This window comes from Gallus gallus, chromosome 1 (assembly GCF_016699485.2).
Source record: "Gallus gallus isolate bGalGal1 chromosome 1, bGalGal1.mat.broiler.GRCg7b, whole genome shotgun sequence".
Taxonomy (NCBI): domain Eukaryota; kingdom Metazoa; phylum Chordata; class Aves; order Galliformes; family Phasianidae; genus Gallus; species Gallus gallus.
In genome coordinates this window covers 102,567,793-102,594,100 of record NC_052532.1, presented here as the reverse complement: position 1 = coordinate 102,594,100, position 26,308 = coordinate 102,567,793, and the positions used below count along the sequence as shown (strand labels likewise).

The 26,308-nt window shown below is 39.8% G+C and overlaps 2 long non-coding RNA genes and 1 other non-coding gene across 4 annotated transcripts; 1 reads left to right on the top strand and 2 right to left on the bottom strand.

Moving 5' to 3' along the window:
- Window positions 1-3,838: 3,838 nt before the first annotated feature.
- Window positions 3,839-13,019, bottom strand: MIR155HG (MIR155 host gene). The gene is made up of 2 exons (NR_132108.4): window positions 12,747-13,019; window positions 3,839-5,961 (listed from the first exon to the last, which is right to left on the bottom strand). It is a non-coding gene; the product is annotated as an MIR155 host gene (long non-coding RNA).
- MIR155 (microRNA 155) lies at window positions 5,814-5,876 on the bottom strand. The gene has a single exon (NR_031401.1). It is a non-coding gene; the product is annotated as a microRNA 155 (primary transcript).
- On the top strand, window positions 8,801-16,855 carry LOC121109149. 2 transcript variants are annotated; one of them, XR_006931916.1, is made up of 3 exons: window positions 8,801-8,858; window positions 13,775-13,816; window positions 15,768-16,855. It is a non-coding gene; the product is annotated as an uncharacterized LOC121109149 (long non-coding RNA). The 2 variants fall into 2 exon arrangements; XR_005849684.2 differs by lacking the exon at window positions 13,775-13,816.
- Window positions 16,856-26,308: the final 9,453 nt, after the last annotated feature.

Below are 26,308 nucleotides of genomic sequence, written 5' to 3'. Positions count from 1 at the left end.
TAGGCTAATGAAACTGCAATAACGAATAACTAAATAAATGCTAAATGTGACAGAAGGTAGAAGAAAGGCAAGTGGAGAATGATGGGTGGACAAGGGGGAGTGGTTTTAAACTGAGACAGGAGGTTTAGGTTAAATATTAGGAGGAAGTTTTTCACAACAGAGGGTGGTGATGCACTGGATCAGGTTGCCCAAGGAGGCTGTGGATTCCCCATCCCTGGAGGCATTCAAGGCCAGGCTGGATGTGGCTCTGGGCAGCCTGGTCTGGTGGCTGATGACCCTGCACATAGCAGGGGGGTTGAAACTAGATGATCATTATGATCCTTCTCAACCCAGGACACTCTATGATTCTACAATGAAAGTAGCTTCTCTTGAAATTGCAGAACTCTAAGAAATGCATCAAAATATTGTTCCTGTGCATTTTTGTGCCCAGGGCTATTATTATCTGGCTTATAGTGAGATGTGAAGTTTCTGCATATACTAACAGACTATGGCCTCTGATACTGTTTCCTGCCAACTGCAACACATCTTTGATGTATAGTCCCTGTTCTCAAATAATTTAAAAAACCTTTTTGTTGCTTCCCCCTCTCCCCTTAGTATTGCCAATGATTCTTCATCATAGTATTAGATATTTTTTTATTTTTTTATTTTATTTTATTTTTTAATGATATTCGGTTTGCTTCAAGTGTATATACCCACATTCTATATATTTTCTTAAGACTATGAATGATCTCTGTACTGAACTTGAAACATTTTTTCTTTCCAACCTAACCTTCTGAGTATGCTTTGGCTTTGGACCTGTTGCTCTGGTGCTACTGAAAAGGCAGACATTAGCTAGTGTATTGAGGAACACAACATTTGTGCTTTTAATTTTCTATTTTTGAAGTATCTACGTACTATGATTAACCCACATGGATATTATGCAAGTGGGAACTCATCTGGGTGTCCTATTCTGGATCTTAAAGCCAGTTGTAACGATAAACCATGTGGTCTGTTTTTGGGAATCACATTCAAAATTCCTCCTGGATTCCATGACCCAAGGGTGATGTCAGTGTGGAAATTTGGGTTATTATTATTATTATTTTTTTTTTACCTTAACAGGAGCTTAATCATGTAATCATAGAATAATCTGAGTTGTAAAAAATCCACAGGGATTGCTGTGTCCAACTCCAGGCTCTACACAGAGCCACCTGAAATCAAACTCTATGACTTAGAGAGTTGTCTATATGTTCCTTGGTGTCTGCAGCTCGGGGCTGTGCCCACAGCCCTGGGCAGCCCGTTTCATGCCCACCGCCCTCTGGTGCAGACCCTGTCCCTAACCCCCAGCTGCCCCTCCCCTGACGCAGCTCCATGACGTTCCCTCGGGCCCTGTCACTTTCACAGAGAGCTTTCACAGCTCAGCGCTGCCCACAGAGCTCATGCCGCGAGGTGGCAGCAGCGGCGCGGGAAATCAGATCGCTCGCTGGGAATGTGGGGACACCCTCTGGAGGGAAGGAAGGGTCAAGCATAGAACTGTGTTACAGAAAAAGCTGTTGAGGGCTACCAGCTGAAGTTTACATGCAGTTAGGAGAGATTTAGGTTAGATGTTAGTCGGAAATTCTCAGAGGGTGGTGAGGTGCTGGCACAGCTGCCCAGAGAAGCTGTGGTGCCCCATCTCTGGAGGCATTCAAGGTTGGATGGGACCCTGGGCAGCCTGAGCTGGTGGGGGGCAGCCCTGCCCACGGCGGGGGTTGGGACTGGGTGGACTTTGAGCTCCCTTCCAGCCTAAGCCATTCTGTGATCCTACGTCTTAAGTGTTTTCCCCACAGTACATGTGTAAAAGAGTAGAAAGACAAACTTATGCAGGGTCTTGCTACGAGCTCACATCTTGGCACAGGTGGACTCCAGAAGACAAGTGTTCCTTTGGAAGGTGTTGAGCTGGAAGATGTACTTGGAAAGCACCAGAATACAGTACCAGTTAAAAGAGAATCGGGTAATAGAAGATGGTGACTGCTTCTCTCTTATGATCGAAATTGTGGTGACAGCATTTATCAGGAAGCAGAGGATGTAGTATATAAATATTGGTAATGTAAAATAACTAAATGAGGTTGGATCTTGGAGAGCTCTAGTTGAGGGTGAATTCTTGATCTGTCCTGCATACTGTGAAGATTTTCTTCATCATCTACACTGGAAGTAACCCAAAGAGACAGTAGGTCTGTTTAGAAAGAGACAAGAAAGTAGAAATTATTGTTTTCCTTTACTGAATGCTATAATTTCCAGAAACTACAGGGATTGGAGGAGGGTATATGGACAAAAGAGACTACAAGATTAAGCAAAATCCCCTCCTGATCTCCTCCCTTTTATTAAATTCTTATCAGGTTTAAAGATGTAGTTCTTTATATATTCATTTTGCAAAAGAAAACTGGTTCCATCTACAAGAAAGACACTGAGACACTGAAGAATCATAGAATTACTCAGGTTGGAAAGGGCCTCAAAGATCATCAAGTCCAACCGCAGCCTAACCATAGTACCCTAATTCTAACAACCCTCTGCTAAATCATATCTCCGAGAACCACATCCAAACAGCTCTTAAACACATCCAGGGACAGTGACTCAACCACCTCCCTGGGGAGCCTATTTCAGTGTTTAACCATCCTTTCTGTAAAGAAGTGTTTCCTAACGTCCAATCTAGACTTACCTTGGCGTAACTTGAGGCCATTTCCCCTCATCTTGTCACCTGCCACCAGTGAGAAGAGACCTACCCCACTCTCACTGTAAACACCTTTCAGGTACTGGAAGAGAGTAATAAGGTGTCCCCTCAGCCTCCTCTTCCCCAGACTAAACAGCCCCAGCTCCCTCAGCCTCTCCTCATAGGATTATTATTTCACAGAGCATGTCCAGAGTAGGGCAATGAAGCTGTGAATGAAGCTCTGGAGCACAAGTCAGTATAGGGAGCAGCTGAGGGAACTGAGATTGTTCAGTCTGGAGGAGAGAAGGATCAGGGTAGGCCTTACCACTCTCCACAGTCACCTCGAAAGAGGTTGTAGTGAGGTGGGGGTCAGCCTCTTCTACCAGGTAACAGCAATTGGACAATAGGGAATGGCTTGAAGTTGTACGAGGATAGGTTCCGGCTGGATGTTACAAAAAATTTATTCTCAAAAAGAGCAGTGAGGCACTGGAACAGGCTGGCCAGGGAGGTGGGGGTGTCACTGTCCCTAGAAATGTTCAGGAACTGAGGGACATGGTTAATGGGCATGGTGGGGTTGGATTTGGTGGCTGGACTTGATGATAGTAGAGGTCTTTTCTAACCTTAATGACTCTATGATTCTTTCTGACCTAGAGGTAAGAAAGACTCTAGGAACACATCATAATGCAAAATACAGATTTTAGAGAAAAGGGCAGGCAGGGAGATTTAGGCCAACATACACAAGCAAAAGCTGATACTAGCAAGTGGCCATCTCTTACTGTTGTTTGGTAACTAAGCTAATGCTATACAACTCAGTTTATCACAGTCCTTTTTAATATCTGAACTTGCTTGTGTAGCTGTATTTATTTTATTATTACTTCTTTTTTTTTTGTAAGGAATCCAGACACAGGAATTCAATACCAAAGAGACATTCAGCAGGAAGAATTGGCAGTGGATATTTCTTGAAGAACACCAACCATGTGAAAATGGTAATGCTGTCATGCTGTAATCTTTAGTAAGATTTAACCCCAGTCATGGACAGCATTAACATTTTTTTCAGAGTATGGAGAATGTCTGTATTTTTATATTTGCTAAAATAATACCTACAAATTAATACATACATTTTTATGGGGAATTAGATATGCAGAAAAAAACATATAAATGGTAAAATAACCATATTTTTATGTGCTATTTATTTCTTAAGTTCACAAGTCACTTTTCATTTACATTTTAAAGGGAGAAAATGTATGAGAACATGCATATGATTTTTACAGCATGACAGTGAGAATCGAGACCCATTCTCTTCCTTGGAAGCATAACTTCTATTGCCATGAGTGTATATAGGACAGAAATGGGGAATGCAGGTTGGAGAGTGAATAGATGGGGTGAAATGAGGATGTCATTATTTGAGTAGCATGCAACTCATGATCACTGAGGTCAGTAGTGTATGCCATGTACAGAGCTCCGTTGTTGCTTTAAGGCTCTGAAGAAGAGACAAAAATCCCTTACTGATGCCACACAGTAAATGAGACTTACTGAATAGAGTGAGGATCCAAGGAGTGTATCGAGTAATATTTTCCTTTTGGGAGTATATAATAAACATCATCACTTAATTAATGCTCCTTTTTAATCTGTACAACCCATGTGAGAATTTAGCTTACAGAGATAAACTCAATAATATCTTCAGTTTTCTTCATTTCACAGAAGTCTTTGTGTTAAAAGAGACTTTCCAAGCCCATGGTTCAGCCAGGACTCTTCTTTGCCACCATGTAGTGCAGCTGTACCAGGGCAGCTTGGGACCTGCTGCCAGCCCTCTGGCAACAGTGCTGCCAAGAAGAAGAACAGCAGTGAGCTGCTAACATGGGAATGGCTGCCCACTTCTAGGGTCTCAGGACCACCTCAACTTCACAAAGAGAACTGATACCTCCAAACTTTGCCTCAAGTTGGCAGTGGAATCAGGCTGTGCTGTGCCATTTCACCCTAGGCTCAAAAAAATGAGAATTTCCATTGACTCTTCTCTCCCACCATAATTTCCTTCCCACTTTCAGAGTTAATTATCCAGTGAAATTAATAGAAATATGTTTTTTTTTATTTTTTGGCTCTGACTTTGGAAGGAGTGAGCTGGCTCTTGTGTTCAGGTGGGCACAACCTCTTATTGCTTATGTTCCCAGTGGAGCTTCTGATCTCACAACCTGTTTTGGAAGAGTCATGCCCTGCAGCAGTCCTACCTGAGTGGAAAAGTGGTATTCAGTGAGACTGTTGATATGTGAGACTGTTTTATAGATGAGGCCATTGATTCATAAGTGTTTGTGGTCTCAAGGTGCTCTGTAACCAAGGTGCTCTGGGGGTTCACAGTCAAAACACTGTAGACAGGATATACATATTGGAAGAGCACAGACGTTGACCTTGTTTCTTTTCTTACTTAATAATCTATCCTTTGGGTCTTTATTTTCTCCTTATGTTCGCCCATGACTACTCATTAAGCAGTTTTAATTAGAGCGTAAGATCAAATATTTCAAAGCCTCGCTGTCTCAATTTTTATGAGTATTTACTATCTATCTATTTTGACCTTCCACAAAACAGTTATAACAGTATTTACCTATCTCTTGGGAATATCCTGAGATTTTTGTAAAATTTTGGAAAGTACTCTAATTTCAGAGTAAAATTAATATATTTTCATTTTCTCTTAACGATAAATGTGTTAACTAAAGTTACAATCTCAGAGAAGCATTTTTTTGTTAGTTTTTGTCTTAAATATAATGAAATTATAGAAAAGAATGCACACTTATGCATGCCAAAATTTTAATTAATCACTTTCTTAAATGAAATAATGTAATGAAACATTTACGCAAGAAGTAAAGCCAGAAGACCTGAAAAGCAGTTAGAAAAAAAGAAGACAACCAAGTTGCTGAGCTAAGAATATTACAGATTCTATGTCCTACTAAGGATTTACTGATACATGAAGCTGCTTTTTCCCAGTGCCCTTAACTTAGACCACATTCTACCAAGTGCGTCTGTTTGCAGAACAAGCCATCTTTTTACATGTCACATGGAGGTCTTCTCAGCGTGGCATTGACTGATTCATGATTTCTGTCCTCCTCCCACAGCAGCAGTTTGTTCCTTGTGAGTTCTGATGAGAGGCATGGTACAGTGTTAATGCTAACATGTAGGAGTCATTCAGAGGTAAAAACCCCTATCACGATTAGCATTAACAACATACAGCCTACAGAAGAACTCTAGAGACTGGAGTCTGAGACATACAGAACTGAAACCTCTGTTTTTTTTCCCCCTTGAGATACCTATAGAATAAAAAAGAGAAAAAGAAATTTATCTAAAAATTATGTCATAAAGAGTACAGACATCAGAAGAAAATGATAAAATCTGTAGTTAGTTAAATGCAAAAGAACTATCTGCTGTATATTTAGAAAACTTCAAGCCTGCAATTGTTTTCAAGTTATTTTTGTAAGAGAGGTAGTAGTACTATTTTTTCTTGAAGGACTTTTACTTCCATCCTTCTCTTAAACACATTTTTTGTACTGCTTTATTTTCGTTGAACAGAAGGAATATAAACTGTAGCACAGTCTAACCCAGTTTTGTATCCATTTATGTGCCAGTTCATACAGTCTGAGATACTCAAAATATCAAGAACCCCAAATAAGTGTGCTAACAAACACAAATTGCCTGATTTTATTTTTACTTAATTAGACAAAATACCTATCAGAAGAGCTGACCTTTAAACATGATATGAGAAACACAGATAAGAAATAATCATAGTTTCCTCAGTATGCAGTGTTTGTGATTATGCAGCAAGTGTTCCTTTGGATTATGGAAAAGTGAGTAGTCTGTAGAGAGAAAACAGAAAACCTCTTGGATAGGTTCAGTTGCTCGTGTAGGATCCTTAGGCAGGGCTCCTACGTCCTTGTTACAGGAGGCTAGAACGAGATTAATGACCACAAATCTACACTGCTTGCTAATCTCTTCTTCATCTGAGCCTTTGGCCATAAAATTAATAAGTATGGATATTTTTTTTACTGAAGTTGAAATTTTTTTTTTTATTTCTTTCAGCATATTATGATCCCTCTCTTAAAAACCAAAGAGGAAAATACATTAGTAATACTATAAAATATTTTTAAAACTGCAAAGGACTTACATAATGAGGTAGAAATGCACTCAACAGAATAAAGGTTAGAGGATCCTCATTATATAGCTAACTATCTGATTTTTTTTACAGTTTTCAGTTACTTCCATCAGTATTAGGGGTTGAATAGTTGAGATAGTAATTCCAAGCGTGTTTAAAATGGCCTAAGTAAAATCCAGTTAGTTCTCTGCTAAATATATCTTGATTGAAATATATGTTCCTCTTTCTATCCTAAAATATCAGCTCTGGGGCAGAGGTCAGGTGTAGCTGAATCTTATGTGCTTTCTACTTTCTCTTCTCCCAGTAAACACTTAAAGAACTATTTAGTATTGTTTAAACAACAAGTGATACGAAAACCTGCATGGGAAATGAGGCAGGATATATAATTTCGGAGACTTTTTTGGTATGTAAATTCAAAGAAACTTATGTATATTTAGAACTTCCCTACTCTTACTAACACATGTTTTAAGAGGAAGTTAAAATGTCATAGTAAGACTGTGATGTAATTTAGAGATTTTAGGGAAATTACCACTATCTTTGTGCCACTCTAAATGAAACCAGCGAAGTACAGAGTTGTGATATGTAAGTGGCAAACAAAAATTCCAAGATGAATGTAAAATTTTGTTAGGCATAAAAAAGTGGTTTAGAAATTTCCAAACCTCAAGTATAAAATGATGATTCAGAGCTCTGTTGAGTATTGAGGCTAAACTCTACTGAAATTAGACACTGAGACCTGTGGGATTGCATTTGCATTTGTGGGCAATGAAGAGAACTGTATCTAAACCCATACATCAGTACTCATAAATGGTGTATGTGCATGAGCAATATGAGTGTAAAGCTGAGGGGTGCAGGTCAAGGAGGAGGATGGGAGATGCAAGCTATGGTACCTAACAAAAAATCTTTCTTCTTCTATTTTTCTTCTTTTTCTTTTCCTTTTTCTTATTTTTTCCTTTTTTCCTTTTTTTTTTTCCTTTTTTTTCCTTCTTTTCCTTTTCCTTTTTCTCTTCCTTTTTCTTTTTCTTTTTCTTCTTTTTCTTTTTCTTTTCCTTTTTTTCCCTCTCCCTCTCCCTCTCCCTTTCCCTTTTCCTTCCTCCCTTCCTTCCTTTCTTCCGCCCTTCCTTCCTCCCTTCCTTCCTTCCTTCCTTCCTTCCTTCCTTCCTTCCTTCCTTCCTTCCTTCCTTCCTTCCTTCCTTCCTTCCTTCCTTCCTTCCTTCCTTCCTTCCTTCCTTCCTTCCTTCCTTCCTTCCTTCCTTCCTTCCTTCCTTCCTTCCTTCCTCCCTTCCTCCCTTCCTCCCTTCCTCCCTTCCTCCCTTCCTCCCTTCCTCTCTTCCTCCCTTCCTCCCTTCCTCCCTTCCTCCCTTCCTCCCTTCCTCCCTTCCTCCCTTCCTCCCTTCCTTCCTTCCTTCCTTCCTTCCTTACTTTCTTGTTGCTGAAGAAAGCAATCAAATTAATTCTCTCAATAAAGCCATTGACTTATCTGAATTCTTTGTGGATTGAACCTGTTCAAGCAGTGCTTTGGATATGATGATCTTTAGAGATCCTTTCCAACCTATCCCTATTTCTCTAGTGGGAACACTGCATTTGACTTCATTGAGTGGGCAGAAACTTTGCTACATGAAGTTTCTATGACTTCAAAGTCTATTGCCCAAAGATTATTTATCACATTTGAAATATACATTATCCTAAGACTATTCCACATTACTGTTATTTACACCACACTTTCCAAAACCTAATTCTTACATATCTCTTAAGACTTTACTAGAAACTCATACAGATTGTGCTAAAAAAAGAGAATATTTTATCTGTGGTTTGCAGCATCTCTTTGTGGTTGATGGCACTTTCCTCTTCATTCTGCTTTTTACCACATTCAGTCTTGGAGAAGGAGTATTTTTGAAATTGATCACTTCAATAGATATGTTAATTGTTTCTCTAAAGAAGCTGAAAGAGTGATGTATTTGCACTTGCCTACTTCTAACTGTTGAGTGCTGAAGAAAGCAAGAGACTTCAGAGAGCAATCCATTTTAGCATTACTCCTGAGAGCCTGCTCTTCTAGGAAAGGTGGGTAAGTGGTTTGCCATAGCCGCTGCCAAGCCTTTGTCTTTGGTGCTTTCCAACTCCAAGGTCCTGAATTTAAGTAATGCAACAGTTTTGCCTAAACTGGCACCCTAACATTTTAATTTTGAATTTAAAAGCTGCGTAGCTTCTCTAAAGCTGCAAACTGTTCTGCTTCTATGTGCTAAAGGAAAAAAAAGAATCATGCTTTATCAGGAAGTGGTGAGAAATGGCGTGTGTTTCCTCTTGCTGAACCTTTGTAACAGCCTTTTGTATAGCTGTCTGATTTCCATTACATGAAAAAATTCATATATATTGCTGCCTGACTTCTAAAAATGTGGCTGTACTGTCAGTGGAAATGATGATCACCTACTCATGCTTTAACGCAATTAAATAAAATTCCCTATTGCTAACCTTGCTACATTACATTACGCTACAAAAAAAAAAAAAAAAAAAAAAAAAAAAAAAAGTTGAAAAAGTTCACAAGATCTGGCGTTTTTTTCTCTCTCCTTCTCTCCATCACTCTCTCTTTCTTCAGTTGCTAGCATCAAAGTAACATGTACATTCTTCCTATCATATCTGCTAATCTCTTTGGTCATCAGCTCCCATTTACTCATCTACTTTTCTGTTCCTTCACCTGCTCTAGTGACCTCAGAACAATAAATGTGTTTTAATTTCATTTTCAAGCCTCACATTGCTACTCCACAGTTTCTGTCCATATCAAAATTGATCTCTTAGGTTATTATTGATTATTTTATTCTTGTTTGACACTTGGAGACACATGAAAATGTTCCACCTTGACTTTTTGTGCTTGTCCATTCTTGATTCTCCTCCCATTTTCCTTCAGATTGAAATTTTTTTTCTTACAGTTCCTTTCTCCTGAAGGTCAGTTGCTGCTAAGATATCTTCACGAAGTGTACTAGTACTTTCTGAGGTGCTTATGGGGCAGCTGGAATAAACTGAATATTTGGTTGTCATAGTTTTAACTAGAAGCAATAAAAGCAAGAGCAAAAATAGTAAGCATTTGCAAGATTTTCTCTGCTCTTGTATACACATATGTATGTGTTTTTAATTTCTTTTCTGGCTTTTCAGTATCATTAGTATGTAACAATACTTATCTCCATTTCTGTTGCAAGGCAACTGATTGAGTCTTTCCTGAGATTTGTGGCATTGTGGGAAAAAAAAACTGACTAGTAACTGTACAGAGACTAATGCATAAAACAGCCTTTTTCAATATCTTCCAGAATATGTGATAATGGACATCACACTCATAGCTTTCTTTTCATGTCATGTACTTCTTTTTTTTTTTTCTATGAGTTATTGAGGCACTTAAATGTCTCTCAAATGTACGTAGCTCATTGTTCTATAACTGATGCATTTCTTTCATCAGTAAATTACATGTAGTTAATCAGTGCAGATTCCTTTCAGAAGAAGTATCACAAGTACAGTTCGAACTACTTAATATAAGTTCTACCAGTGTTCATTTCCACAACTTTCCATTTGAACATCACTTTTACCTCAAGGGTTTGAACGGACTTGCACTGGGCCACTGATGGACTACAAACATCTAGTCTTTAAGTCTGGCTATATGATTACTAACCAACTTTGGCATGCAAATCCAAGTGACCAAATTGGCATTTATTTACCAGACAGCTAAAGGGGATCCTTTAGCATGAATATGTCATAAAACAACCTTTTGTCTCTGGACTGGCAGCAAGAATACATGCCAGCTTTGGTAGTACTTCCCAATATAAAGTATTTGTACAAACAGGATTAGGAAAGTAACTTGAACTCTGCAGTGTTTGATAGCCATTTCTGAAAGGATAAAATGTTCTCTAAACAACAAAAAAGAATTTAGAAGTCTTTCTTGTGGGGAGCCTCATCTGAAGGTGTTCAGGTTGTTCAATTACCTCCATTTAGTGGGAGGATATGGGGGACAAAAGGCTATTCACCAAGGCCAGAGATCTGCCATGAACATGCACGAGTGTGTATATTCACAGCCCTGTTGGAGGAATCAAACTGTGATAGACTCTTGATCCTAATGCTTTGAAGTTAAAGAATAGAGACCAACACTGATGACAGTAGGCCTTAAAACAGAACTGGTGAGCGCTGGTATGTTAGGTCTATTCACCTCCACATATACCAGACATAGCTCGCAAGCACAATGCCAGATTACCTACTGAAAAGTAACTGAAGGCCTGATTCTGTGAGAAAAAAACTTGAATGAGCTTCGAGATTGTGTGAACAACTTTGTAGGATACATGGACTGAGACTCATGCTACCTGGCTGCAACTACATAAAAGTTAGTATTTGGCCTGTGCTATCTGTCTATGTATCATCCTTAACATTCAGCGGAGAAACAGAGAGAAGTGGGCATTGGCCAGAGGGCAGCACGATTCACCTGTATTACATCTTTCTTAGGGCACGACAGATTACCCTAAGGTATCTATTTCTTTTAATTTCTCAAAACTAAAATTCGCTATGGTAGAAAAGGGTGACTTTTGGATATGTCTTCCTTTGTAGCCATGAAAAAGTACCTTTTGTAAAAAATACAACCAAAATGAAATGTACCGGTTTCAGAGATGGTGTTGCCCCTGAATAGCAAAAATCAGGTTTGGCAATTAATATAATTAGCACATACTCTAATTCTTTTCATTACCTTCAAAGGGCCATTACAAATAAACAGTACACCACACATCCATTTGCAAGTATTCTATATACATTTTCAGAAGTACTTCACCTCTAATTTGTCAGAAAATAAAACATTTCTTTTTAAAACAATCAGAATATAGAAAATAAACCTCTTGCGTAAGATACTGGAAGAAGAGCAACAAAGATGTATATGTAGGTAGAACAGACGTTTCACTGCTGAAAATGTATCTCTAAATTAAAATGTTCCTATTAGATTTATTTCACACTGTGGACTAAGTAGCTAAAAATTCTGGAATACACTTCAACTGTTTTGTTGGCTCTTCAATAAATTAAAGATTGCCATATTGAGAAGTAATAAAATAAATGATTAATGTTAGATACCAGCTGCCAAATTTGAGTACAGAGCAAATTTGTATGACTAAATAAAATCTCAGAGTTTCCACCAGGCAGGTATTAACGCTCAGCACAGAGTGCTGCTTTGTCAGTATGCTGGTGCATTTCAGGAAAGTATAGAAAAGCCCACAGTTATATTTTAGATAGAATGAAAACAAACCATGCCTAAATGATGCAAGTCCAAAGGTATATTTTAAAGATGGCATTTCTCTGTTGCTTATTTATGAAATTGGGGCCTGTGTCCAAAAGTATCTATGTGGCCAAAATTAAGTAAGTCAAAGTAGTCAGTACAGTTACTATTTCCCACTTCAACATCTCTCTGGAAAGCTGTAGGCAAGAGAATAGCTGCAGGTTAGCCATAAACTTCTTCCAAAGAGACAGCTGAAACGTTGTAGAATTGGTATTCCCCATTGCCTGATCTTCTAAACTATCCATCTCAAAATGAATAAAGGAGGAGTGCAGGAATTAAAAAGCAGCATGCATTCCCCACGGTCTCCTAGCTCTACTTTTCTCATGTGCACTGCTCTCTGAGCTTTGTGAGGTGTAGCTACCTGCAGAAGTTCAGAGACAGCAAGGGGACTGTTCTATATTCACTGGAGGCTGACTGTCCATGTGTGATTCTGGATGGCCGAAGGCGTACCTCTGTAAGGATGTCTGCCTGAGTATTTCTGTACGAGTGTAAACATTTGAAGTTTAGCTGTCTCTAAACCCTGTCCTAGGGCCCCTTCCCTGGGTCTGCTCCCATCTCCTCTAGCATACGATCTTCTCATTAAAAAAAAAAAAAAAAAAAAAAAAAAAGCGCACACAAAAGTAAACAAAGAAGCCAAAGAACCAAACTGAAAAACCTACCTGCTACGAGGCAGTTTCTTTACACAGAGATGCAAGCAAAACCAATGCAGCAAGAAGGCCACAGACTTCCTTTGTTCCATCTCACATGTTAACCATGATCACTTAGCCTGGGCTGTATTTTTTTTTTTTTTTTTTTTTCTGAGAGAGAAAGAGAGAGAAATAAGGCAAACAAAAATGAAAAAAAAAAGCCATTGAGGCATCAGCAGTTGCCGCAGAGGTCTGCTGGTCTGGCTGGTCGCCCGATATCCCTGCAGCACGAGTTAGGTGAAGAAAGCCCGTTCCAAACAACTTGAGACCCTTTATAAGTCATGAAGGTGACTCATAACTAACCGTCTTGAGTAAATCCCCTGCTTTCCTTTTCTTAGAACAGAGCTTAAAAAAAAAAAAAGAGAGAGAGAGAGAGAGAGAGAGAGAAAAACCAAGGAAAACAGAAAAGTCCAATCAAAGGGAGGGTTAAAAAAAAAGCAACCATGTACTTTCCTTCCCTCAGACAACTTGGCATCAGGTTTTGAACTGAGTAATAATAAATGCAAACAATTGTTTAGTAGTGACAGCACACTTAAAGAAGTCAAGGGTATGTTGTGTGAGAGAGAGCTCATGCTGGTATCTTCAGAGATCTAAACTGGAGAGGGAGTTTACTGTGGTGAACTACTTCTTACTTACTCTTCTTCGTGTTACTTTTTCATCCACAACTGTTCTTCATGGACTTTCTATATCACAGTTGACTACTGTAGGCTCAACTGTAGTGGAACAGTTGCAGACCTCTAAAACTAGGGACAAGTTCTAGCCAAATTAGGGAAGATAGAAATTTATACTGTTCTTAAGTTCTGCACATATTCTCAGAAAAATTTATGTGAATTTCCAGCAAGGAAATATGTGGTTGTTAACTCCTGATTTTCCTCAGACAATGAGGGTTAATATTTTCATTTAAGCACTCATGAAGACAGTTGAAAGTCAATAATTCTTTGTGCAAACCACTGAAATGAAATATTTCCGTCTTCCACATTCTAGTCTTCTCTTTGTTGCAGGTGTATAATTGGAAACATCTTCATTTACCCCACTGAACCTATGTAAGTTTTGGGTGCTTGTCCACGTATTCTGTGCTCACGTGACTAGATCAGGCCCTCATGCCTCATTAACAATGCGATCGATTTTGGCTGTGGCTGTAAGGAGAAGACTGAAACTGCCACTGGAGCACCTCAGCAAAAGCAGTTCTGAGAAAAACAAACTTCTGTGGGTGTTGGATCCTAGGTTATTTTTATCTCTCAGATCCCCTGCTCCAGGGACATTGCCAGCTTCCATGGGGAAGAGGAGGGAGGCTCTGTGTCAGTGAGGTTAGATCCTGAGATTGTTTCTGGCCTGATTATATAACACAAAAATCTTAATTTTTAACACATTTTTTTTTTTTTAAATGCATTTTTACTTGATTTGACTATAAATTGGAAACTTAAACTCCTAAGGAGATGAGCTATAAACAGCCACACTGGAAACGTGCATGTCTGTGTGCATATCTTCTGGTTTCCTCTCTGATGACTTGAAGTCATGGATGTCTTTGAATCCTCATTGACAGTGGAATATCTCAAGGATGGGAAGCTCCTGTCGTTTTTGTGAAAACAATGAGCAGATTAGGAAAGGCCTAATTCAAATTCCCACATGTGGGAAGGATGGTAATTGGATTTCTGCTCTTATTAAATATTACAGGGCCACATGGGAACTCAATTACAAATCTGTAGGCAACCAGATTATGCTCATTTTGCTACTCACAAAATTACCTGGTTTGTAAGGGATTATGTTAAGTTCATGAAAGCACCAGTCATTACATGATTTTAGGTTGAAGAAGAAATAAAATTCTAAAGTCACTATGAACAATATGCATGGGTAATTTAGCATAAAAGCTGTCAATTAGGCTCTGATTCCTGATTAGGGCTCTGCATGCACGTCTGTGCTCAGGCATGTCCAGTCCGATGATTATTGTGAGGCAGTCTGGTGCCACTGCCATGGTCTGAGGCTCCACCAAAGCTCTGTCTTCTCTGCCTTGCTCACTCCTTGCTCCTCTAAATTTCACTCCCCAAACTTGTTTTTGCATCTTGCAACAACTGTTGCTGTTGTTATGAACTCAAGTACAGCACAGAATGATAGCACATGTACAGCACAGAATGATAGCACATGGAAGAGACAAATGCCTCTTGTCTTGAGACAAAGCTCTAACTCTGCAAGAACATGAAAAAAAGACCTTCAAAGTCATTAAGAGCATTCAGTCTTGTAAAGTATCCCAGGTATTTTTTTAGATTCCTCAAGTTCTTCTAGTTGACCAGCATACACAGAAACATAAATATCCAAATTGACATTGGTGGTCAGTTTTCCTGACTGCTGTGATACAATCTGAGATATGCCTGGCCAAAAGAAGGTATTATATTCATACAAGCGATAGACGCTGGTCCAAAACTTGTGGACATCAAAGAGACAGTGAGCTTAGTCTAACACCAATTAGAACCATAACTTTCCCAATTTTATTGGAGATAGTGGCTAAAACTCTTAATGACATCTATCAGACATAGCAGTGGATCAAAATTTAGTCTTTATTAGAAAATAAGCAGACAATGAGAGAGGTGGGAACACCAGATTTAATTATAACTATTCAATGACAGAAGTATTACCTTCAAAAAGAGTCTGTGTATGAGTAACTACAGGAGTTTAACATGTAGGTCGCTGGAAAAGGGAATAACAGTCTAGATGCAGCACAATTCTCTTTTAATTAACTGCTTTTCTCTTCAGACTTCCACACTCATCTTTTTCTACTCTTTGATATAAACTGTTTATTTTCTTGTCTAATGAGTTTTCTGAGCTGAAAATTCCAAGACTGCTTTAATTAGGCTTTGCAATAAAAGGCAACTGAAAACTTTTATTCTTAATACACTTTTAGTACTTTAATGGTAACTGTGACATTGATATTGATTAGATAAAAAGGTTTGAATAAAAGTTCTTTAAAATGTGATGTTTCATTTTTTCATTTACCAAAAGGTATCCTATGCTTTATCAGTTTTTGTCACACTGCTGCAGAAATGCCTGAAGCACAATTTGAGATGAACATTTGAAAATTTTGTGGACTCTCTTTTCCTCCTCCAACCCTTCAGAACAGCCTATGGCATGGCAACATGTCCAGTTCTGGATCTTAATGGCAACTGGTTTGCATTTACAGGAAATCAGTTTTGTGTTGGGGGCACCAAACTTTTGCTCAAGTTACTCTTTAAGTAAGCCTGTCATAGTGCCGATCGCCTGTGATACCGAAATCCTATTGGCAAGCCACAGAGGAGCCAGAACATGATTGCTCAGCTCTGTCTGCCTTTTCTGATTCAAAGGTCATTAAACCCTAGCAACAGCTTCAAACACTGATAAACAGTGCCCTCCCTTTCATCATCACTGCGTCTCTGGTCCACGCGGTGGTGACGCTGCCTTCTGAAGCTGCTGCACAAGGAGAGTGTTCTGGGTGACCTACTTTCCAGAGGGATTTGAGGAAGTAGAGCCAGGACCTCCAGAGCTGAAGGAGCACAAGAGAAACAGCTGAGCTTCTTGTGGTCCTTTCCCACCCATGTCAAAACTGTCAGCATGGAATTCAGGAGGATGTTGACAGAGCAATAGGCTGCACAGACCTTGGAGGGCAGCTTGGAGGCAGTGCCAGCAAAAAGGCTGAAGGAATGGCTCTGAACATGAGCTTTGAAGCTCCTTTGCTCAAAGCTGAAGAAGGAGACAGCAGTGATGGAGAAGGCTGCTTAAAAAGCTACATTCTAGGTAAAACAGGTTCCTTCTACTTATTTAAGGAAATGAAAAGGTGTGTTCCTGGACAACAGTGAGAACTGGAACTAGAAGGAGGACTCCAAGAAGAGAAAAAATGTTATCATGAACTCCTTTAGGATTATCTTTTTATGGTGGAATGGGCTATGTTCAGATGAATACACATTTTAATGCATCCTGGAGAAGTCCATGTGTGACTGAATTAAACTCAGATATAATTAAAATGTATCAATAATATCAAATTACTCAGGGCTGTAATTTCTCAGGGCTTTGAATTGTACATATCTGGACATCAAAGAATAAAGTTTGCATTTGTATCCTAGTGGCATTTTCTCTAACAGTGTTCTTAGCTTACATTTGCAGCTCCTGTAATTTCTGGATTTTTTCATTATGATGTCTCTTTTTTCTTTGGGGAGAACTCACATCTTTTATTCCCAGACTTTCAGTAATATGAATTTCTAGCAGTCCTTTATTTGCTGTTATCTGTATCATCCACGCTTTGCCCACTTTAATGCTAGAAAGAAAGACAATAAAGAGGGTAGATTAAGGTTAAATGTAAGGAAGAAATTATTCACAGCAGTGAGGTGCTGGCACAGCTGCCCAGAGAAGCTGTGGTGCCCCATCCTTGGAGGTGCACAAGGCCGGGTTGGATGGGGCCCTGGGCAGCCTGAGCTGCTGGGTGGTGAAAGTGGACTAAGTTAACTGAAACAACTACCATTAACTATTCGATCTTGTTGAAAAATTACAATAATAAACCAGAGATGCAGGGGGACACATCCTCAGCAAGAGACGGGAAAGCTGAAGAGTAGCTACAATGTAGATTTTAGGAAAATAGAAGACTGATTACAAAGCACAAGAAAAGTGAGCCTAGCTTGAAATTTCCTCACAATAGAGGAGTTGACAGTGCTCTACATGATTTAGAGCTACCTGTGAGTACCATTTGAAAGCAAAAAATCCTTTCCCCAAAATTTAACACATTTTGCTTCTGAGGGTGGTTCTCATGCTGTTCCTTTGTGAGCTGCATCTGAATACCTGCTAAATGCATCTGTTCAATCGTTTTGCACGGTTGTCAGATGCAGTGAGATAAGGGATGGAGCATAAGGTTTCTTCCTATGAGATATCATTCAGCGGCTCTGCCGTGGAGTTCCGCTCATTGTAGAATGTTGCGCAGATTGAAGATTTCTTGGTGAAGAATGTAGCTAAAAATGTCTGATAAATTGAGTTAACTGCATCATCTGGGGTTCGGGATCTAAAGTCTCAGATTCTTCCTCACTTGTTATGGCTTAATCTGAAGATCTCCATGCTGTTTTGGACTGCAAAGTACATTTTATTCATCTTAAATATCAGGATGTTTTAGAAGTGAGTATTTTGAAAAATCATCATCTGCAGAGGACTGCAAGAATTAGTAAGAATTCCACTATGAAAAACATCCTTATTACAGTTGCAGGATTTCACTTTGCCTTGATGTCTAGGGGAATTTAGATAAGAATTATAAATTGATCTGGCCTTATTCAAAGCTCTCAGCTTGCTGCAGTCTGTATATCACTCCTACAATCTAGCAGAGAACTGAGTTGGAAATACCTTCCCACTATTGAAAATTTAGAGCTGAATCTGAGCTCACAGCACAGTTCTATTTCAACAACATACTGGGCTGTCAAATCAAGAAGCAAAACAGATGTTTATTCCCCAGGCTGAGAGAGTATTTTAATGTTCAGTATGAAAATAATTATCTTCCAGATGTTAGAGACAGCAATATTGTAAATAAGGGACACTCACGAAAACATCCACAAGTATCTTTTCTAGGTAAATAAAAAATAAAGAAATCACCCAATGAGTAGAAAAAAAAAAAAGGCTCTTAAAAAAAAAATCTCCCTCCAAGGACCGCTATTTCCCATTGAGACTGACGTACTACGTCATGTACTGAAAGGGTTAATGGATTTTATCTGCTTCACTTGTACTCACAGGAAAGCTACTTCGGTCAATTTCCTGTAACACAGAGAGCTGTATCACAACATGAAACACTCAGCTGACAGTTTTATGGCAAGAAATGGAAGGAGCTGATCTGTGAGACTGCGCTTCAAAGAGAGCAATGTGGGTGGGGAATTTTTACAAGCTACGCACAAGTTCAGAAATTTCTGCAGAAGTCAATGTCCAATCAATGATCTTTGTTTCTGTAAAGTACATGGGATTTTGTACTTTTTTCAGTGATGAGTATTTCCCTCCCAGAATCCACTAAATGGTAGCACTGGTTGTTACTACAGAGGCATGGGATTAAAAAAAAAAGGAGAAAAGTAGATAAAAAGACTGTGGGGTAATATGGTAATAAGTATCTTTATGTTATAAACAGAGAGAGACTGAATAAAAAAGTGCATGACTGGATGTCATCCGTGCTCTTCTGAGTGAGTCAGTTGCCAGGAAAACTGAATCATTTCTTAGATATAGCATATTATAAGCACCGGTATGCATTTTTTTTCTCTTAATTATCAATAAGGTTTATTAATAACAACAGCAGCAGTAACAACAGTAACAATAATAATTTCATGCATGACTCATATACCGAGCAGTAATAATTAAAAATTCTCATTAATTACAAGAACTCTCCATTCAAGAAATGTATGAAAAGGTATGTAACACAAAAGCAATACATAAAGACAACTGAAGTGGAGTGGGCTGGTCTCAGTCAGGCTGTAGATCTCTGGGAAGGATAGGAGACTGTCACCCTTAAAAGAAAGGTGTCTCTGGAGCGCATCAGGTTGAGACAATGTCACTGTAACCAATATGTCTGTAACTGCAACTATACTCCTATTGAGCTTTTAGAGAAAAAAAAGAAAAATGAAATCTACTATTTTTCAGGCTTCCGTTCTAACAGCTGCAAGGAAGGCTACACAGGAAGGATGGTTCGGTGCCAAGAGGAGACTTAGGACTCCCACTCTCAACTTTATGTAAGTGGCATCAGGAGAATTAGAGTAAGCAAGTCTTGAGAGTGTGACAGCACGTGTTACCAGCATCAGGCTATCTTGAGAAGCCAATCATGTTATCAAGTCACATCCAACATAGTCTTCTAAAAAGAAAGTGTGGTCTTGAATGGGGCCAAGTTTAACTTTGAGTCACAGACCCAACTGATTTCTTCTCAGTCAGAGGGGGAATGAGAAAGGAATATCTATTTTGTTCAAATAAGAGCAACACAGTCCTGCACCAAGAAAAGAGTTACAACTACATTTGAAATAATGTGCTCTGTGCTGTCAGCAGATGAAGGCCGGATATCTTGCAGTTTTACCCAAGTATGGAATACATCCTCAAATAACCGTCCTGTTAAGTTAAATAAGATTATGATTGTGTCTATCGGCTGTAGGATCTGGACCAGCCTGATCATGTCTGATGCATGACCTCTCTGCACAATGAGGCTGAAGGTGAGATTCACAGAGCAATGTCATTTAATGGTCTTGGCTAATCTTCCTGCTGGTGTCTGGGGATGGCCCCATGGCAGCTTCTCCAGGGAAGGGATTAGGGTTCCCATCATGTCCCTGGCAAACAGGGGTGGCTGGAAAGTCCCTCGGCAGTTTCCTGCTATCAGTTTCAAAGCCCAGAAGCCAGAGAAAATTCAGTTTCAGCAAAAGCTCTATACATCTCTTAGTAGCTGGGAAAATTCTGTGACCAAGGTTCTTCTGCTCTCCAGAGCTGACAGAGTTTATACCAAGGCATTTCATAAACCTTACTTTAATGTGAAGCTGTACGGCCCTGAGGTGCTCCTAGTGGGAGAGACGTGGAGCTCTGGGGCTAGAAGCCTCACTGAGTGGAGCTCCCAACAGAGAGATGAGCTGGTGAAAGCCTTCTGAAACAGAAATGTTTCCATGACGCTTGTGGTCATCATAAAATTGCATTACAGTGCAGAATTCTTTACCAACTCTAGAAGATGTTTTCCTGTGCACAGACCTGAAGTCAGAAGCAAAATATCAAAACATTGATTTAGAAGTGGCAAAACACGTTCCTTCACATTACTTCAGGTTCACTGCATTTCAGGATCATGTTTTAAATACGCTTGTGCAACTGTGAGGACTTGCAAACTACTCAGAGTGAAAGCTGGAAATCTGATGCTATTGCTGGATTCTTGGGTTTGAGTTTTTTAAGGAAAACCTCTAACTGTGAAATTTTGAGGACAGACAGGCCAACAAGGTGAGATGGTGGAGCTTTTCTTTATGTGAGAGAGCAACTGAAATGTACTGGGCTGCCTAGGGATGAATGATGAACAAGTGGAGAGATAATGGGTGAGAATTAAGGGGCATGCTAATATGGGTGATACCACTGTGAGTGTGTACTACAGGCTGCCTGATCAGGAGAATGAAGTTGATGAGGCCTTCTACACACAGCTGGAAGTAGCCTCACAATCACATCCACTGTTTCTCATGGGGAACTTCAATCACTGTGACATTTGCTGGAAAAGCAACACAGCCAAGCACACACAGTCCAGGAAGTTTCTGCAATGCATGGAAGGTAACTTCCTGACACAGATGAAGATCCAACAAGGAGAGGTGTGCTGCTGGACCTTGTTCTTACAAGCAAAGAGCTGGCTTGGGACATGAAGGTTTGGGGCAGTTCAGGCTCATGCATGGTACAAGTAGGGCAATAAGTAGAATTGCAGCCCTGGCCTTCATAAGAGACAAATTTGACTTCAAATTCCTACTTGGAGGTATCCCATGGATTGGAGCACTGGAATGTAAGGAGGTCCAAGAGAGCTGTTTGACATTCAAGCACCACTTCTTCCAAGGCTAATACCTACTTGGAATTAAATCTGTAGAGGAAAGGCAAGGACAACAAGAAGGGTTTCTTTAATTATATAAATAGCAAAAAGAAGACTGGGGGAAATGTGGCCCTGCTGCCAAATGGCTGGCTGGGCAGATGAAGGGAGAGCAGTGGATGTTGTACACTTTGACGTTAGCAAAGAATTTGACACTCTTTCACAACATCCTTGTAATGAAACTTACAAAGTGCAGGATAGATGAGTGGTCAGTGAGGTGGACTGAGAACTGGCTGATTGGCAGAGCTCAGGGAGTTGTGACTGGCAGCGCAGAGTCTAGTTGGAAGCCTGCAACTAGCAGTGCTCCCCAGGGGTTGGTGCTGGGTCCAGTGTTGTTCACTATCTTCATCAGTGACCTGGATGAAGGGACAGAGTCCACCACCTTCAGCAAGTTTGCTGATGATACAAAGCTGGGAGGAGTGGCTGACATGCCAGAAGGCTGTGCTGCCATTCAACAAGACCTGGACAGGCTGGAGAGTTGGGCAGAGAGGAACCTGATGAGATTCAACAAGAGCAAGTGCCGAACCCTACAACTGGGGAGGAATAACCACATGCATCAGTACAGGTTAGGGGCTGACCTGTGAGAAAGGAGCTCTGCGGAGAAGGATCTGGGTGTCCTGGTGGACAGCAGGTTGTCCGTGAGACAGCAGTGTGCTTCTGTGGCCAAGAAGGCCCATGGTATCCTCGAGTGCATTAAAAAGAGCAGGTTGAAGGAAGTTATCTTTCCCTTCTACTCTGTTCTGGTGAGGCCACTTCTGGAGTCCTGTGTCCAAAGGACAGGGAACTTCTGGATAGAGTCCAGTGGAAAGCTACAAAGACAGTTTGTAGAGGGCCTAAAGCATTTTCCTTACAAGGAAAGGCTGAGAGACCTGGGACTGTTCAACCTGGAGAAGAGAAGACTGAAAAAGGATCTTACCAGTGGTCATAAATATCTAAAGGGAGGGTGTCAAGAGAAGGGGACAGGCTTTTTTTGATAGTACCCAGCAAGAGGACAAGGGGGAATGGGTATAAACTTGAACACAGGAAGCTCCTTATGAACATGGGAAAGATCTCCTTTACTTTGAAGCTGACAGAGCACTGAAACAGGCTGCCCAAAGAGGTGATAGAGTCTCCTTCTCAAGAGAGATTGAAAAATCACCTGGACGCTTTTGTGTGTAAGTGAACCTGCTTTAGCAGGGGTTTGGACTAGAAGTTCTACAGAGATGCCTTCCAACTGCTACAATTCTGTGATCTCTTGATTTCCCAACACATCAGAGCTATGATCGGCCCAGCAAAGCGCAGATACTGCACAACTTTGTTCTTTATTTGATCTTTGTTCCTCCTTTACCTGCATTCTCCAATCCTGCAGAGAGAATAGATGACAAGAAAGATTTGGTAACAGCCAAGACATTTCTCTCTGTTACTTTAGCTTTGTGCAGTAGTTGACAGCTCAGCACCGAGTGAGACTTAGGAGGGAAATACTCCCTTCTGTGTCTTTAAAACTATTTTTAACATCAATGTAGTAGATGCTCACAAAGAGATATATTGGTATGAATAACCAGTCAATGTCCCAGAATTGAAATTAAGAAAAAAGTTCCTCAATGGAAGCAGCCATTTTGGAATGATGCTTTCATGTCTTAGGAGACCTGGAACCCGTACACTTATCTGAGAGGCTGAAAGACCAGTTCATATTTTTCTGGGTTTTTATCTGTGCACAGCACATCACCATCTGGCTAGAAAGTTTGCTTTGAAAGCAGTGCTGATGAGGTGAAAAGGGATATACTTCCAGGAGACAAGACAGACTAGTACCTGTAAAATCCACCAACTGGATGGAAGTTAGTTTGGGAAGAAGAAGCTGGTTGCAGATAACAGCCCATTTCCACTTTTTGCTATTAAGAAGTAGCTCCGTCTGCCACTGGAGGTTTTAAATGAGCTAATCATAAGCGTGTATATGTATTTAGATATATCCCTGCCTTCCTCCCCTCCTCCCAGTGCAATGTTTGCAGCGGACCGTCAGAGAACTACATGCCATATGGACACTTCTCAGAATACCAAACATATGTATGAATGATATTCAGCAAAGACAAGATGTCAGATGGAGAACCAATAGATATGTAAATTACTTTTTGATCCAAGAAGGCATACAAGGTTAAAAACACACACACACTCACATACATATACACTTACTTCTGGAGTCTTTAAACCTTCAGTGAGGACACCTTTTCTGTAGGAAATAGCTACACCCTAGCATAAAGGGAAGACCTTCATATATAAATATTACTGCTTCTCTGACATTTCATCCCGTAAAAGATGAGCATTTATAAACCAGAGCCTACAACTAACAACAAGACATGTACTAAGTATTTTCATGCCCACCACACACATATCATATCCTCTTTTCCAAGTGACATGGCTTCATATGCAAAGCTTTGAATTTCTAATGTGACTCATGAAATGACTGCAGGCTCTGTTTATGCTTTCTGCACCTTGTTAACAAAGAATGCCAAACCGCTGAACGTTAGGAAGCATTCCTACTTCATTTCTTAGAAGTTTTTGCTGTTCCCCTTTCTAATGAAGGCTGCCGTTACAGTTGTATGTCAAGAATGATTCATATAACACAAGATAAGTTTACACATGCTTTGCTTTGTGTACTTTCACTTATTCATAAACTTACACGATCAATTCTTATTTTAAATTTGAATTGCTGGATCAGGATACATGCTCATTTACTTAGAGAAAAGCCATTTATCACACTGCTTCAAATTTCATGCACAGCATTTGTCACCTGGGCACTTGGATGATTTCCCTTCGATAAATACAGACATTCAAAAAAGAGTTCTATAATACAGCTGTCAAGATACACAAACCTTTATTTCCTATATTTCTTACTATATGTGGATGGCTTTATCTTATGTGTACTGCTGAACTAATTATACTGGTTTATGTGAGTGATTGTCATTTTTACAGTAATTTATCGCCTGGCTGTGGGTGGTGGACTCACAGACTTCCAGATATTTGCCAGCATGTGCTACTGTTTTTTTGAAAATCCTGATAACAGGCACCAGGTATGGACATGGTAGAACTACGTCATGTGAAAACTAAACTGGTGATGTTTGAATGAACATGAAAGGACAGCCCTTGCATGAGACTTGCTGCACATGCATGTGAACAAATCTGTTAGTGGAACCCTTTGTCGCCAAGGACATTCCAAGGACATTTCATTTAATGGGTTTGGGTTGTTCATCTCAAGGATAATAGTGAAGTCCCTTCAGGATTAAATGCTGGCAGATTTGGACCTTGGGCAGTAAACTCAATTTATGAACATGGACTTTCACAGCATAGACATCTGTGTCTGCATTAGTTACCTTGGATTATCTGTAAGTTCAGTGGGAAGTAGACATTTTTGGAGATAATTCACCTGGCCTATTTTAGATTTCTTCTTTAGATGGAGATGATTTGTACCCTAGAAAACCTGTCTATCTCTACTGCCCAAGGAGGTTGTGGATGCCCCATCCCTGGGGGCATTCAAGGCCAGGCTGGATGTGGCTCTGGGCAGCCTGGTCTGGCGGTTGGTGACCCTGCACATAGCAGGGAGGTTGAAACTCGATGATCATTGTGGTCCTTTTCAACCCAGGCCATTCTGTGATTCTATGATTCTATGACCATGCTGGAAATCTATACTTTTATCTCAGCTGCTCAGGTCTACTTATTTTAGACACAATATTTGAGGGTGAATCCTACTTATAGGGGCCAGGACAAATAAAAGATTAAATGGAAAAGCACAGTGAAATCCATTAACCCTGGTACCTGCCAGGTGTGCAACAGCTATAGCCATAGAGACCCAGCATTGATTAGAAATATTAGTAACACAAACACATTTACAAAGCACTGTGGAGTTATTCTAAAAGATTTAGGTTGTGTATTTACTTCATAAAATTGCAGTTTCGATTTTTATTTGGCTTCATTTTTAACATTTGATGTTGCAGTTAACTATGCAAATTTACTGTGACATTATCTGAATACAGCTGTAAGATTCCACAATTAAAACAAGCCCAGGAGAAAATATCGGAAATCCAAAGCCATTAATGGGATTTATCATTTTGTAGCTCTGTTTATGTCTGGTTGAAATATGAATGAATGTATCTGTAATGATCTGGATTTGCCAAAGATTATAAGTAAGAAGAATGGCTGGACACCTTCTGGCAGTGGGAGGGAACTCTTGGCAGGCAGTGACTATAGCTAACTGAGGAGTTTCTTGTTTATGGAGTGCAATGTGAGAACATTTATCTTGATCTAAACATCAGTGTTTTCTCTGCTTATTTATATGCAGAAGCCCAAATTTTGGTAACCATATTTGAGTTCTTTAAGGCTTGTTATATTTATATGAGCACTTGTGTATATAGTTAGCAGACTGGATTTTCTCCCTGCTAGCCCAGTCCTCCACTAAAGCAAGGACGCAGAGTAAAAAGGGAGTGATAGGGAAGGAATTGAGTCACATCTTTGCAGAAGTGCAGTTTAGATACCTTTATTTAGATGTTCATCTAAGAACCTACTCTAATGATCTATTCCTATCTCCTGGTAAATAGGTAAGGCAAAAGCTTTCATTCTGAGATTCAAATTAAGGCGTCACCTGAAGAGTGCTCTGTATGCATTAGTTTCAGTAACACTGTGAGTTACTTGAACAAAAAGTAATTTTGGCTGCCCAAATGAGATTCTTGCAGGAGAAGCAAATTCATTCATCAACCAAACGATGCTTGATCTGAATGTTTATATGAACACCTTGTATAATTCTGTAGGTTGCTCTGAAAGTAATGCCTCCTATTTAACTATGTGGAAACTGCAACAGATACAAAGAACATAGTAACGCTACTTGATAGAGCAAATTCTCAGCTGTTTTTCAACATAGCTACCACCATAGCTCTGCGTTTTTGCCAGCAATTAGCAAGAACCTGCATGCTGTGCTCATAAAAATCAGCATGGCTCTACAGAATGTGGT